The sequence below is a fragment of the Wyeomyia smithii genome, chromosome 2 (genome assembly GCF_029784165.1).
Source record: "Wyeomyia smithii strain HCP4-BCI-WySm-NY-G18 chromosome 2, ASM2978416v1, whole genome shotgun sequence".
NCBI lineage: Eukaryota > Metazoa > Arthropoda > Insecta > Diptera > Culicidae > Wyeomyia > Wyeomyia smithii.
This window is the reverse complement of record NC_073695.1, coordinates 152938586-152954315: the sequence shown is the minus strand read 5'-3', so window position 1 is coordinate 152954315 and position 15730 is coordinate 152938586.

Genomic DNA, 15730 nt, shown 5'->3' with positions numbered 1-15730 from the left:
TCTTACAATTAAACAATACGTTTTATAAATCAACTCAAGAGCTTTTATTGGATTCAAAAAGTGCACCGTTTAAAAAAATCGATTTTTTCATAACGAAGTTTAGGCCATCATTTGAACCATTTACACAAGGAGCGCAACTCCATTTTGTACCTACATTTAATTTGCTGGCTATAGCTCTATAACACCCTAGTCTCAAATTGGTTTAAAAAATTGACCTCCAAAAAATCTCGGGTTCGGGTCGGGCTCGGGTTTCACAGCTTCGGGTTCGCGTCGGGTTCGGGTCGGGTTCGGGTATTCCCAGAAATAAAATTTTCGGGTTCGGGTTCGATCGGAAAAAAAGTTTCGGGTTCAGGTCTGGTTCGGGTTTCAAGCGAAAAACGAAATTTGGGTACGGGTCGGGTACGGGTTTGAAAAAAACCCAAACCCGACCATCTCTAGTAACCAGTACTTTGTTGTATTTGGTTCGGATTTTTTGATACACAACAGAGAGTTAATAACTTCCTTCTCGCGTGCCCGTCTGGACAGGACTGACTCACTTCTTTATTTCTATTCTTCGCTTAAACTATACCACTGGCGATGACCGGCAGCATAACGCGGGGTCAGCAAAGTGCTCGATCGCATGACGGCAGTACAGTCGCTTTACGCCTACGTCGGCATATCAGGCTAAACCATCGCTTGCTCGACCGAACTACACGCCACACACCGCGCAGCTATCCGAGCCATCTACCACACGCCCTATTTATTTTTTATAAAATTTTTCACTATAGTTATAAATTTTATATAATTTCAGATTGAACAATTAATGATATTATATCCGAAAATTCGTGTCCATCTACCACACGCCTTATTAATTGTATAATCCTTACTCACTATTGGTTATAAAAGGTTTACATCTAGTTTTATGTATTATATCTATTTTGTCTCCTATTCTTATTTCTACATTAGGACCCTTATCTGCGGTTACTGGATATGGTCCTAAATATATTTTACTCAACTTAGATCCTGTTTCATTTTTTACAAGAATTAGTTGACCTACATTATATCTTATATCTTTTGCATTGACATTATATTTGGTTATTCTTTTCATTTTAGAGTTTATTAATTTGTCTCTTGTCTCCTTTTGTGTTTTTTGTAATTTATATCTCAGAAGTTTTGCATAGTCCTCTACGTTTTATAAGGTATCTGCCTTGTCGTTTTCGCTCAGATTAGATGGTAATCTACACAATTTTCCAAAAACTAATTCGAAAGGCGTCTTATTCGTTTCTAAGTGTGTTGTTGTATTATATGCAAATTGGTAATACTTTATCCAAGATGCCCAGTTTCCTGGTGTTCCTGATGCGTATATTCTTAGAAATTTGCCTAACGTTTTGTGTGAATTCTCCAAAGCTCCCACTGTCTGATGGTGGTATGCCGTGGAATTCAGCTTTTTAATTCTTAGAAGATTGCAAATTTTTTGAAATAGCTCAGACATGAACTCTGTACCTCTGTCGGTTGCTATTTCCTCAGGAATCCCATAATTTGAAAGAACATTCTCGACGAAAGCTCTTGCTACAACATTTGTGGATTTATCTTGTATTGGTGTTGCAGTTACGAACTTAGTCAGTTCGCACTGGGTTGTCAGAATGTATTGACATCCCTCGTTGCTTGGTGGCAATGGACCAACTAAATCCAAATATATTTTATTAAATGCACTTGTTGCAGTTGTTGTTTGCATCATGGGTGTATGTTCGGTTTTACGTGTTTGTTCTTTTGACAAATTTCACATGAACGAACGTAATTCGATATGTCTTTCGACATGGTCTTCCAGTAGTATCTTTTCTGTATATTTTTTAATGTTTTATTTATTCCTGCGTGCCCTGCCGTTGGCAATAAATGGAAATCATTTATTATCAATTCTTGTTCCTTTGGATCTACGATATGCTTTACTTTATTATTTACCAATCTTATTGGTGGCATGCCTTTCATTAAATTATTAGTGTACACTTCATTATAAAATTTTTTCGCGCGTTCATTATTTTTTAATATGAGCTCAATAATTGATTTTTCTTGGCATATCTTTTTCAGCTTCATAACTATCCGCCGTAGCTGGATAAGCGTGCTCGCTGGTTTCAAAATTATTTGATTGTTTTTTGAGCAATATTCGGCTTCAGGTGATTGTTGTTTTCGCTGGTTATTATTTCGATGTCTGTTCCGTCTTTAGAATGTTGGCCAGGCATTTCATTGACTTGTTTCAAACTAGACTCATTATTTTTATTACTTCTTGTTGTTATCAGAATATCTTTGTTGACTTTGTTATTCATATGTTTCAACTCGGAAGACGAAATACGTGACAACGCGTCCGCTATCACATTCTGATTTCCTTGTATGTAGGTGATATCAAAGTCATACTCTTCAAGCGCCAATCTGAATTTGGTTAGACGGCTTGAAGGATCCTTCATCGAGAAAAGATAAACCAAAGGCCTGTGATCAGTGCGGATCGAAAACCTCTTTCCATATAAATAGGGTCTGAAGTGTCTGATCGCCCAGACCACGGCCAAAAGTTCCTTCTCGATTGTCGAATAGTTATATTCTGCACTGTTTAATGCTCTACTGGCGTACGCCACCGGCCTTCCGTGTTCATTTGATAAAACGGCACCTATAGCGCAACCAGAAGCATCAGTGTGCAGTATAAATTTATTTTCTTTGTTGAATTTAGGATAATCCAATACTGGAGGATTGACGAATATGTTTTTTAAAAGTTCGAAAGATTCCTGACACTCCTGTGTCCATTCAAACTTCACATTTTTTCTCGTTAGTTTGTTAAGCGGAATGCAAATTTTTGCGAAGTTTTCAATGTGTTTTCTATAATAATTAGCGAAAGCTACAAATCTTTTAACTTCGTCGCATGTAGTTGGTGTTTTCCAGCTTTTGATCACTTCGATCTTCGAGGGATCAGGCTTGATTCCTTCCGAAGAGATATAATGACCTAGGTACACCAACTCCTTTTTGAAGAAATTACACTTTTCTGGGTTCAGTTTCAAATTAACTTTCCTTGAACGTTCGAAAGTGCTAATGAGGTTTCTATTGTGTTCCTCAATCGTTTGTCCAAAGATGATCAGATCATCCAGATAGACTAAACCTTTCTCCATATTTAGACCTGACATAGCAATTGTCATTAACCTAGAACAAGAGGATGGGCTTGTTTTCAAACCCATTGGTAACCTTTTCATTTGGTATTGACCTGTTGGTGTTGTAAAAGCTGTTATAGGTCTGTCTTCGGGTTTTTTTTTGGCATTGATAATAACCTTGTGATAGATCAAGGTGTGAGAAATATCTTGCGCCCGATAATGAGTTGATAACTTCTTCAATATTTGGCAAGGGAAATTTATCATCTTGAGGCGTTTGGTTGACCTTTCTATAGTCTATGACTAAACGCCATTTTTTTTTCATTGGCCGATTTTTTCGGTACCAATAATATTGGGCTGTTCCACTCAGATTGTACATCCTCGATTATATCGTTTTCAAGCATAGTTTTTATTTGTTTGTTTATTTCATCTTTTTGAAAGTGTGGTATTTTGTATGGTTTTGTGTATGAAGATTTAGAACATTCTTTTATGTTTTTGGAAGGTTCATAAATTCGAGATGTCGTCAGATGATCATCCTTTAGGCAAAATATATCATTATATTTTTTACAAATATCGGAGATCGTCTTTTTTTCGTCCTTCCCCAAATGATCTAGTTTTAATTCTTTGAACAGTTTATCAATCCTGCTCTGTTCATGCTTTAGTGTTGTGATTTCAATGACGTTATAATCCGTTAGTGGTTTGGTTTCCACTTGCAAATTTGCAACATTCACAGGTTTATTATTTACGTTTAATATTCGTACTGGTAGTTTATTTTCAATTGGAGTAGCTACCGAGTTAGCTACAAAAACGAATGGTGATATTTGCTTGTTTAAAATCACGCATTCACCTTTTATCTTTGTTGGAACGAATATAAGGATCTCAGCTCTCGCTGGTATTGTTACGCTGGTAGTTACGCAGTGGTAACTATGATAATTGTTGAAAGGAATCGTAATTTTACACTGTTGGTGAGCTAATTTTAGTTTCATCGTTCGTAAGTCTATGCTAGCTTCATACTTTCTCAAAAAATCTGTACCGAGCAGTGCCGGTACGCTCTGTGGTAAATTTTCCGATACATGCAACGTTACGGGGAAACAATAGTCGCCGAAACAAATTTCAGTGGCTATTGCCCCTAAGGACTGTGATCTTCCGTTTATCCCTGTTATAGTAATAGTATTATGGTAATTGATCTCAACATTTCTGGGTACCAACTGTTTTGATATAAGCGAACAACTGGCTCCGCTATCGATTATGAAATTTACGTCCCTTTGATAAAAATAAAATTTGGCACGTAGCAATCCTTTGTTTGCGTTATTCACGAAAAAGATTCGCCACGTTCACCTCTTCGTTATTTCCATTTTCTTGTTTTGCCATATTTGCGTGACGATTATTTTGTTGTCGTCCGCGGTCATTGTTTCTATTATTTGCGTCATCGTTATTTTCGTTATTATTATTGTTGTTATTGAAACGTCTATTGTTATTTCCTTGGTTGTACTTACCTCGTTGGTAATTGTTTCTGTTATTTGGATTTCCTTGGTTTTGGTAAAATTGTCCTCTACCGCGGTTACCGCCTCTATTCCGGAAACCACGGCCTCGTCCCCGCCAGTTTCCGCGAGGGTTGTTATTATACCTCCGAAACCTGGGTTGAATCCATATTATGGATTCGTCGCTGGTATCATTCACTTCCAGTGCATCGCTAATTGCTTTTGTTAGGGTGCCTGGGTTTCTGGCCTTTAAGAAAAAAGCTGTTTGATGATTTATTAATCCATTAATAAATGCTTGTACAGCAATGGGCTGTACTATATTAGCTGCGGATGCTTCCGTTGCGAATGTGTCGTTCGAAACGTGCGCCGATGCTAGTTTTGTAGCTAGCTTTTCTATTTCCGCACCAAACTCGGAAATAGTTTTATTAGTTTGTTTCATTTGGTTTAGTTCATTCTCTGCCGCCTTCGGGGTGATTCGGACTGAAAATTTGTCCTTTAATATTTGTTTCGCTTCGTCGATCGACTTGGCTTTCTCGATCACTCCGTGTGATGCCCCAGTCAAACGAGTCCGAAGGAAGGTTAATAGAGCTGTCTCGGGAACATTCTCCGAGTACGCTTTGAGGAGGTCTACGGTTTCTAGGAAATGTCCTAGCTCTGCGCAGTCTCCTGTGAATATGGATACAACCTTCAGGGCTAGCGAAGGTCGAGTTTTGCTGCCATTTGTATTTCGTCAGAATCGGAATTTTCCGATTCACTAGTCGTCGTGTCTTCTAAATTGCCTTGAAGTATTTCTAGGCATTCCGTTGCCTTTTCTTTTAGGGTTTTGTACCGTTTTCTGAACTTTGGATAGTTTTGAGTCCCTTCGGACTCCAGAACTATCCTTCTAATCTTCTCTAGTGTTATATTAATTAATATTACCTTCTCCCTTTTTGTCGGGGCTGTTAATTTTTTAAACTTTTTCAAATTTACAAGCAACTCATTTAAAGTGTCACCCGCTTCGAAGAATTTTTCCATATGAGAAAATTTGTTCCATATGGCTATTTGATTATTATATAGGTATTATCAAATATTTATTGTATATAGGTAGTAATTTTATTTTGTTATTTTATTATTATTATATTTTTTTTTTTACTTACAGTTGCCTACTTTAATATTTTGAGAGGTACTCTGTGGTACTTTAATATTTGGAGAGCTATATTTCTGCCTAAAACAAAATATACTTTAGTGTTTATTTTTTTTCCTTGCTTCGAAATACTTAGCTTAGTTGGCGGCAATCTTATCCGAGGTCGGCTTGAGCAGGTTCTGCAGGTCACTGTTGTTGGACGGTGCGCTGCATTCGGCTGCAGTCCACACAAACGAGAACTGGGCATTGAAGGCTTGTTTGACCAGCTCCGCTTGGGCAGCAACGTCTCCTCCGAATTTGTTCGACAGCGCTGTGAAGTTCGCGAACGAACCCAGAAGGATGTCTTCGTAGGCGTTAATGCTCATGATTGCCTTTTTAACGGTGTCTTTCGGGCAGCCGAAATCAATGACCCTGATGTATGCAGCTGTTTATCCATTTGTTCTTCGATATGCGCCAGGACTTTGTTACAGAGTTCTAGCACTCGCACATTTGAGTCGTGCCGACTTATTTGGCTCATTTGTGTGTCTTTTTTTTTTGTATTTTGTCACTTTTCACTTATTGTTTGTATATTCGCGGCTTATTACTTATTGTTCATATTTGCGCGACAGTATTATTTAACCGCACCGCACGGTCAGCTACCCGCTCGGTTTGCTGCCGATGCAATTTGGCTAGCAATTTTACCGCGATATAGCTCACGGCGACGGCTGCTAACACGCAGGCGGCTACAGCGATCGCGGTTTCGTTACGCTCGCTGCTATTAGTGTTGGTTACGGGCGCGATAATTTCATCGGCCGAAAACCAACCCATTTTAACTGTTCGTAACACTGAAATGTTTTATTGGTTCACCATTTGCGCTTGAATTTTTTTTTTCTTTTTTTTTTTTCGTTAGGATTTTTCTTTTATTGGCTCACTTTTTTTTTCTCAATTGGTCAGCGTGCGACTAGACCGAACCAAGCGCCACTCTTTGAGTTTTTACCACTAGCAGATGTTAAAACTGATAATCTTAGTGTATTTTTCTGCCATTTTTCTGCCAACATAGCTTCCCAAGAATTCGTTCCTTTTTGCCAAAACGATAGCTTTTCATACCATTAAAATAGATTTTTCTTCATCACAATGAACTTCACTAGCTTCACTAGCTCCTGGCAGGATCGCCATGTTGTATTCGGTTCGGATTTCGTGATACACAACAGAGAGTTAATAACTTCCTTTTCGCGTGCCCGTCTGGACGGGACTGACTCACTTCTTTATTTCTATTCTTCGCTTAAACTATACCACTGGCGATGACCGGCAGCATAACGCGGGGTCAGCAAAGTGCTCGATCGCATGACGGCAGTACAGTCGCTTTACGCCTACGTCGGAATATCACGCTGAACCATCGCTTGCTCGACCGAACTACACGCCACACACCGCGCAGCTATCCGAGCCATCTACCACAACTTCAAACATTCTTAATGGTACATTGAGCATACCGAATTGCAAAAAAAAAAAGCGATGCATTCTACTCAAACATTATGATTTTAGCAGCACCTGGACATTGCCATTTCACCAGGCCCGGATTTAAGTGGTGGGTGGGGTGGGGGGGGGGGGGGTGCAAATGCCCCGGGCCTTTCGACACACCAGACGTGGATACAGTTTGGAGACCTTTTTTTGTTTTGCTCGTCACCTTCCAGCGAAGCGTTAAATCATTTCAACTATTTTTTTGAGAAAAGAGGCCCCACGAAAATTTCTGTCCCGGCCCCCAACACCTGAATTCCGCTCTGCATTTCACCCTACTAACTCCTTTCACAAAAAACTTATATGTACAAATTATTTCATGGATGAACAAACCCTGGAAATTTAAGCTCGATTGAGGGACATCGATACAAACCGGAGTTGCGCTCCTGACACAATGGGTTTAAATAATGATTTAAAATATGTATAAATAATGCAATTTTCTCGGTCGTTACTAAAACGGCGCATTTTTTAATAACATCAAATGAAAACTCTTGAGTTGCTCTATAAAACGTATAGCTTAGATACTTGGGTCTAGTTTTGTTGACAAGCAAAAAAGAGTTGTAATAATCACCATTATTTTAAGAAAAATGCAAATATCCTATAATAAAACCACGACAACAACCAGCAGTCTTCGTTGTTGCTCATCGAACAAAGTGTGCGAGGAAAACATGTTTCCACAGTACTTCTGATTCTCGTGGTCGCATAAGCACATACATTTCTCGCTCGCATGTTCGGAAACGTGCTGTTGTGTGTTTGCACACATCTGTGAACAACGTTCATCCTTATGTTTTCTAATGAGCAGAAAACAATCTAGTATGCCAGGTTTTCAGTTTCGCCTGCGCGAGTGGCGTTGCATTATACTGTTGTGTTGTCGTGTAATGTTATTGCAAGGTGGATGTTTGGTAGTGAAAACAGTTGAAACAGTGAAACCACATGAAACCACAATTGAAACCACAGCCTGTAAGGTTTTTCCCGTAACAAAGTAACAACTTCTGTTACATTTTTGTTTTTTTCTTTCTGATCGGGTAGGGCTACTACTGGAAACGCAAAACGTTTCATAAAATTGTTTTAGTTGATTGACAAACCGTGAAATTTCAAAACCATTATTAAATTCTGGTGCTTATTACGGGAGTCACTTCACGGTGAAATCAGAGTGAAGTGAACAAAATCCTATTACGGGACTCACGTAAGTGAGAAAAACGACGCGAAGTGACATCTGCCGTGGAATCTGGGTTATTATAAGTGTCATATCAGTGAAGTGAGAACGGGAAAAGCGACGTTTCGCGTGGAATTATTTCACGACCATTTTGAACGGTGAAATGATTCCACGAAGATGCCATAAGTCTTAAAGTTGATTGAGTGTGATCTAATGGTAAATATTGGATTTATTCTTCAGTAACGAAGCGAATCAGAGTTTGATCCGTGCCTTAAAGCGGTCAATTTTTCATTTTTTTGCCCGATGAAAATAATGCAAACTAGTTCAGGAAACTTTCGATACCGAAAAAAACATTTTTTTTGATGCCGAATGTCTTAGAAATGCAGAACACGTCAGGATCTGGTGTTATCTAAAAAACGGGAAAAAACGACTTTCTGGGACTTAGACATTTTTGAGCTGAGAAACAATCTCATTTCACTTGTCCTATTCTCAATTTCACTTCACTGTCAATCTCACTCCACGGAGGTGGTTTTTGTCACCTCACTTGAGGTGGAATTAGGTCTAAAAAAGGTGAAGTCAGCGTGAGAGTGAAATATATTTCACCGTGAAGTGACTCCCGTAATAAGCACCTCTCTCCTACTTTCTCTAGATTTTCTTCATTGTTTTCCATATTCATATAGATTCGTTCGATGCCATACAAGAGTTCAAAATTTGCAAAGCAATACAGAAAGTGCAGCATAGGGCCAAATTAAAAATTTGCTAGGCTTAAGCCCCACATCACACCTTTCAAGCCAGAAAGTGCTCAACAATAACGTGTTCTCAAATACTTTTAAAAATAAATATAACTCTACGTTGCATTATTACGCCAAAAAACTTATATTGTTTTTAAACAAATGGGTTAAATATTGTCTGTATAAAATTTCTACTCAGCAACATTTTTTTTATTTAAATAAATTCTACTTTCTGCGTTAAAAATGCATCCACAAACCCCTCAAATGAAAATCAACGTTGTCGGAAATTATGTTTGGCTTCGATTTAGTTGGGCTATAGCCCAACGAGCGGGAGCCCAACTAAAACGTAGCCCAACTAAACATAGCCCAACGAGCGACTGTATAATAAGGAGAGAGTGATTGCTTTGGGTTAGTGTTCGACATCGGAACGAAAAGTTGGTTTCCGGTTCCGGTCTGGTCGAAAATCGGAACTAGCTTGCTCCGGTTTGTTTTGGGTCCAGTTCGATAGGCTCCGTTTCGGTTCCGGTACGGAAGCCGGTTTGGAATTTGAGAAAGAAAGTTGCCAGTGCTTTAGGTAAGAATCAATCATACAGTCTCATACGCACGCTAGAAACTGTTCGATTATAGCAGAACCATGCGAAATAAATTATGCTTTAAATTTTTACAAATATTACATATTGTTCGTGTTCTTAATTCCATGTTGCCTTTGAAGTAATAAAACGAGCAGTGTTGCTGATATTCGCCTCATACCATTCATAAGCACTCATCTTGGCCAAGCTAGTTCGGAAAAAAACTCTCTTTGTATCTGTTCTTGAGCGAACCGAACAATGCCTTCGTTTTGAATCACCGCATGCTGTTTATATGCAGAGAGTGTTCGTGTTCTCTGCTATTCCATTTTGCTCGCTGTCTTTCACTCTTCCCGAAGCGAAGCCATCGTCTGCAAGGAGTGGAATCGACGAGCGTTCATGTTGAAGCTTAGTTTAAAATTCGTAGTGAATGCAACTGGCCGTAGCAATGAGTCCGCCTAGTGGAAGAGGAGATCTGAAGCAAAAATTTTTAGGTGCGGGGGAAGAAGTGAAATAAATCAATGGAAGCAAACACCGTTGCTTGATTGATTCAGACTTTGAAAGATCGTTCGTTTATATGGGGAGGGGATGGTTGTGAACGAATTTAAAATTCATGGTCTTTCAGAACTTACGCTAAAACTTATGCAAGGACGTTTGTAAAATTTTGCGCATGCCCTCGCACATCTCATCTTCCGAAAAACGGAGCACATGTTATTTCACATTTTAGGTGTTACATGGTGTTATATCATATGCAACATGTTATAAATCACATGTGATATATTGCACTACATTGCATCTGCTACCTATTACATGTCACACGTCACACGTGATCAGGGGCGGACAAAAACTGATTTGAGCTGCAGGAGAAAACTTAATTTGGCGCCCCCTTCGTTTTTTTGTTTACATTCAGTTTTTTTACGCGGGGGAAACACCTCGAAAAAAAACCCGTGTAAAAAAACCGCGTTAATTTACAAATCCGCGTAATGTTCCCATCAAGAGAGGTTTTAGAAAAAGAAACCGACACGCTCTACGACCAGTATTTAAAATTGTCCTCTTTGGCGGTTATTTCTGATCTTTCGGAGGGCGGAGATTTTTTTTTATTAAGTCTTTTACTCAATAAATACTCAGAAGTTTTTGGTTCAAACTTGTTTTTCATTAGGGTGGTTTGTAAGTAACTTTCTAGAACACCGACAAGCTCATATCAATATGATATTAGCTGTAATCAATCTTGAATATCACTAGAACTTAGCATAGCCTGTTGACAATTGGTGTTTTTCCCAAGTGCTATTGTGTGAAACTTATAATAAAAATTTTATTTTTTTGCTGTTGGTTTTTAATTTTTATTTCGAAATCTTACCTTTACCATCTCTTCTGGAATATATGTTACCATTTGTGTCACTTCTGGCATTTTTGGGACAAGTTCGAATTAAGTGAAAATAATCAATGTTCAATTTATTTTTTTGCTTCTTAAGATTTTACCCCTTTTCACCTTAGAAATAATTTCTGGTTACTCCACTGCATCATATAAGTTAAATAAAAAAAGAAAATATATATTTTATGTTCGTTAATCGCAAATTCGAATATCTTTACTGTGATTCGCTTATCCGGAATGAATTTTTTTTGACATTCCGAATAATTGATTATCCGACCTGTATTGTATAAAAAAACCAATTTTTCATTTGATTTATAATCAATGTTTCAAAAAAAAAAAAAATCAAAAGTACATATTCAGTGGTTCAAAAACAACGTGTCACTTTGAATTTGACAAAAACAACACTTTAAGAAGTCAAGTAAAATTTAACTAAAAAACTCATTTTGCATTGTTTTAATTCAATCAAACTCTTCTAACATGCAAAATAGACTTGATGATTTATTTTCATTAAAATAACACCTTGCTCGAAAAAATTTACAATTTTCGTTCTCAGACTTTGTGCGGACCGGAACGGAGCCATTCGCACCGGATATTAAACAGACCGGAACGAACTTGCTCCGATTCTCGACCGAACTGGGCCAAAATCCGGACGCAACTATCCGTAACAAATTTCGCACTTATTGAACAATTGAGAGCGCTTTTTATTGACTCGATAAGCTATCCTGAAAAAATAACCAACTTAATTTGCCGAACATTCAAACTATTATTGTGGTTTGAATTTTGGTTTTTAATATTTTCGCTCCCACATTTGGTGCCCTCCAATGATTAAAGAGCAGGCGACCGCCTGCTTCGCCTTTGCCTTAATCCGCCCCTGCACGTGATGGTATAACATCGATCAATGTACGTAGACCACTCTGTTCCGGAACAAAATGGTCAATTAGTTACGAACGAAATTTCAACTTGGTTTAAATAAGCTTTAAAGTTTGATTTTTTTAAACTTCCATCATGTCCTAAATTCATTATTTTGGGTAGATGCGGTTTATGCGAAAAACTTTTTCTCGAAAAAAATTGTTTATAGACCACTCTGTTCCGCAACGGCTCATACCTATATTCTCTACATTGCGCAAGCGATATAGCCTTTCATTTACACGGCTTTGTTCCAGCCAGCCACTAGCGCATCGTACTCGAGTTTATCGCTTAATAGGGAGCATTCGCAGGGAGTGGGAATTAGCACTCTTGGTGAAGTCTTCGGCTTGCAGGCGAACATTCGGAACGACCACGCTTCACGTAGTAGCGAACAAACGGGTGAGTTGTAATTATTCGGTTTGCCGAAAAAAGCACTTGACGAAGAATGAGAGAATGTAAGTAGAACGGAAAATAAAAACATTCTAGCCCTCACTCATAGCAGGCATACTCTTGCACACGAGAGGAGAACTTCTCCCTTACGGTGCTCATGAGGCTGCTGCGAACAGAATATAGAGCGAATGAAGCTTCAATGTGATAATCAGCAACATTGAAAACGAGTATTAAAAAGGGGCACATTGGGCTGGTTCTACAGTTTTGCAAATATGACATTTTTATTTCAGCCAGTATTGTAAAAAGTTTCAAATGATGGTTTAAAATTAGTTTATTTGACACGGCACGATACATTTTCTGTTTTACTGAGCCAAGTACAATTCGTATTAATTCTACGTTAGCAGGGAAAAGAGGGAGGCCTTTTATTTATTCTCGCGGCCGACTACGAGCTAGTGGGGATTTAAGGTGAGAGGAGGGAAATACAATTCTTGCTTAAAACTAATTAAGATATACGATCTATTTGTGTTTCGACTGGTGTTCTTTTTTGTTTTTTAAACATAGATTTAGGCTCTTCGTGTTCGTGTCTCCAGCGTCGTATACGGGTATTCTGACAAATAGACAAAAGAATATTAAATTTTAATGTCAGTCTTTTTCAAATAACAGTACAGTTGTGTCATGTACAGGAGATCACCGCTTCCCAGAATGTCTCTAACGGGTACGTTCGGTTGTTTTCCTCGGGCCCGGAGGGAATCTATAAGCTCGGACCTAACATCACAGAATTCGGCACACGACCAAACAACATGCTCGATGTCATGGTAGCCATCGCCACAAACGCAGTGATTACTGTCTACAAGCCCTATACGAAAGAGATGCGTGTTTAACGTGTAGTGATTGGACATAAGTCTGGACATCACGCGAATGAAGTCCCGACCTTCATCCAACCCCTTGAACCATGCTTTCGTCGATACCTTAGGAAAAATGGAATGTAGCCACCGTCCCAGTTCATCTGAGTTCCATGATGATTGCCAACTGTTGAGTGTTCTCTGACGCAAAATGCTATAAAAATCATCATAAGCAATTGGTCTTTCATAAATATCGCCATCAATAGCACCCACCTTAGCTAAAGAATCAGCCTTCAATAGCACCCACCTTAGCTAAAGAATCAGCCTTTTCATTACCCGGAATCGAGCAATTAGAAGGGACCCACGCTAAGGTAACCCGGTAATTTTTATCTGTTAAAGCACTTAAAAACCGCCGTATTTTCCCCAGGAAATATGGGGTGTGCTTCACAGGCTTCATCGATCGCAGAGCCTCAATGGCACTGAGACTATCTGTGAAGATGAAGTAGTGGTCTATGGGTAGGGTTTCGATGATTCCAAGAGAGTACTGAATAGCAGCAAGTTCTGCGACGTACACGGAAGCAGGAGCATCGAGTTTGTAGGAGGCGGTAAAATTTTCGTGGAAAACACCGAAGCCAGTGGACTCATCTAGATTAGATCCGTTAGTGTAAAACCTTTTATCATAACTAACATGTTTAAACTTATTGGAAAAAATCTTAGGGATCTCTTGGGGTCGCAATTGATCCGGGATACCAGAAATGTCTTGTTTCATGGTGGTGTCGAAGAATATAGCATTATTAGAAGTATCTAAAAGTGCGACATTGGAGGAATCGTATGAAGAAGGATTAATATCTTGAGCCATATAGTCAAAATATAAAGTCATAAATCTGGATTGAGATTGAAGGTCGACCAACCTCTCGAAATTTTCAATTACTAATGGGTTCATAACTGTGCATCGAATTAGCAACCGGTAAGAGAGATTCCAAAAACGATGTTTCAACGGAAGAATACCCGCTAACACTTCAAGACTCATCGTATGGGTCGACTGCATGCAACCCAAGGCAATACGCAAACAACGATATTGTATTCTTTCTAGTTTCAAAATATGCGTGTTCGCAGCGGAGCGAAAGCAGAAACAACCGTACTCAAGAACTGACAGTATTGTTGTTTGGTATAACCTCAGAAGGTCTCCTGGGTGGGCTCCCCACCAGGTTCCGGTAATCGTACGAAGAAAATTAATCCTCTGTTGGCATTTTCGTGTCAGATACCTAATATGACAAGCCCAGGTGCATTTAGAGTCGAACCAGACCCCGAGATATTTAGCGACTAAAACCTGAGAGATCGTTTTACCCGTTAGTACGAGCTGCAGCTGAGCTGGGTAATGCTTCCTAGAAAAAACGACCAACTCAGTTTTCTCCGGAGAGAATTCGATACCCAGCTTAAGAGCCCAATCAGAGAAATTGTCTAAGGTATCTTGCAATGGTCCTTGCAGATCGCTAGCCTCGCTACCAGTAATGGATACAACGCTATCGTCTGCAAGTTGCCTTAGCGTGCATGAATTTGCAAGACATTCATCGATGTCATTGACGTAAAAATTATATAAGAGAGGACTTAAACATGAGCCCTGGGGAAGGCCCATGTAACTAATTCGGGAAGTTGTCGAATCGCCATGTGAGAAATACATATGCTTTTCTGACATCAAGTTGAGCAAAAAGTTATTCAAATTTGGTGAAAGTCCCTGCGAATGAAGTTTCGCGCTTAAAACTTCTACAGAGACAGAGTCAAAAGCCCCCTTAATATCCAAGAACGCAGAAGCCATTTGCTCTTTCCGAGCAAATGCGACTTGAATTTCAGTAGAAAGCAACGCTAGGCAATCGTTCGTCCCTTTGCCCCGGCGAAAGCCAAATTGAGTATCTGAAAGTAAACCGTTTGTTTCGACCCATTTGTCTAACCGTAAGAGGATCATTTTCTCCATTAATTTCCGGAGGCAAGAGAGCATCGCAATCGGCCTATATGAATTGTGATCAGAGGCAGGTTTCCCGGGTTTCCCAATAGCAATGACTTTTACCTCCCTCCAGTCATGCGGAACAATATTTAGCTCAAGAAACTTGTTGAACAAATTCAACAAGCGTCTTTTTGCAGAGTCGGGTAGATTCTTCAACAGGTTGAATTTTATTCTATCTAACCCTGGAGCCTTATTGTTGCACGACAGGAGAGCCATTGAAAATTCCAACATCGAAAATGGAGGCTCTTCCGTAGTTACTATAAACGCGTCGCGAAAGGTTTTCTGTTCCGGTACAGAGTCCGGACAGACCTTTTTGGCAAAATCGAGTATCCAGCGATCTGAATACTCCTCACTCTCATTCGAAACGTCACGGTTCCGCATGCGCCTGGCGGTATCCCAAAGAGTGCTCATCGCTGTTTCCCTCGACAACGCGTTTACGAACCGCCGCCAGTACCCGCGTTTTTTCGCCTTTACTAAGCTCTTCATCTGCCTGCCCAGTGCCTCGTACTTTCGAAGCAGGTTGACAGTGCCGTACTTCCGGTAGTCCTTATACGCCGCGGACC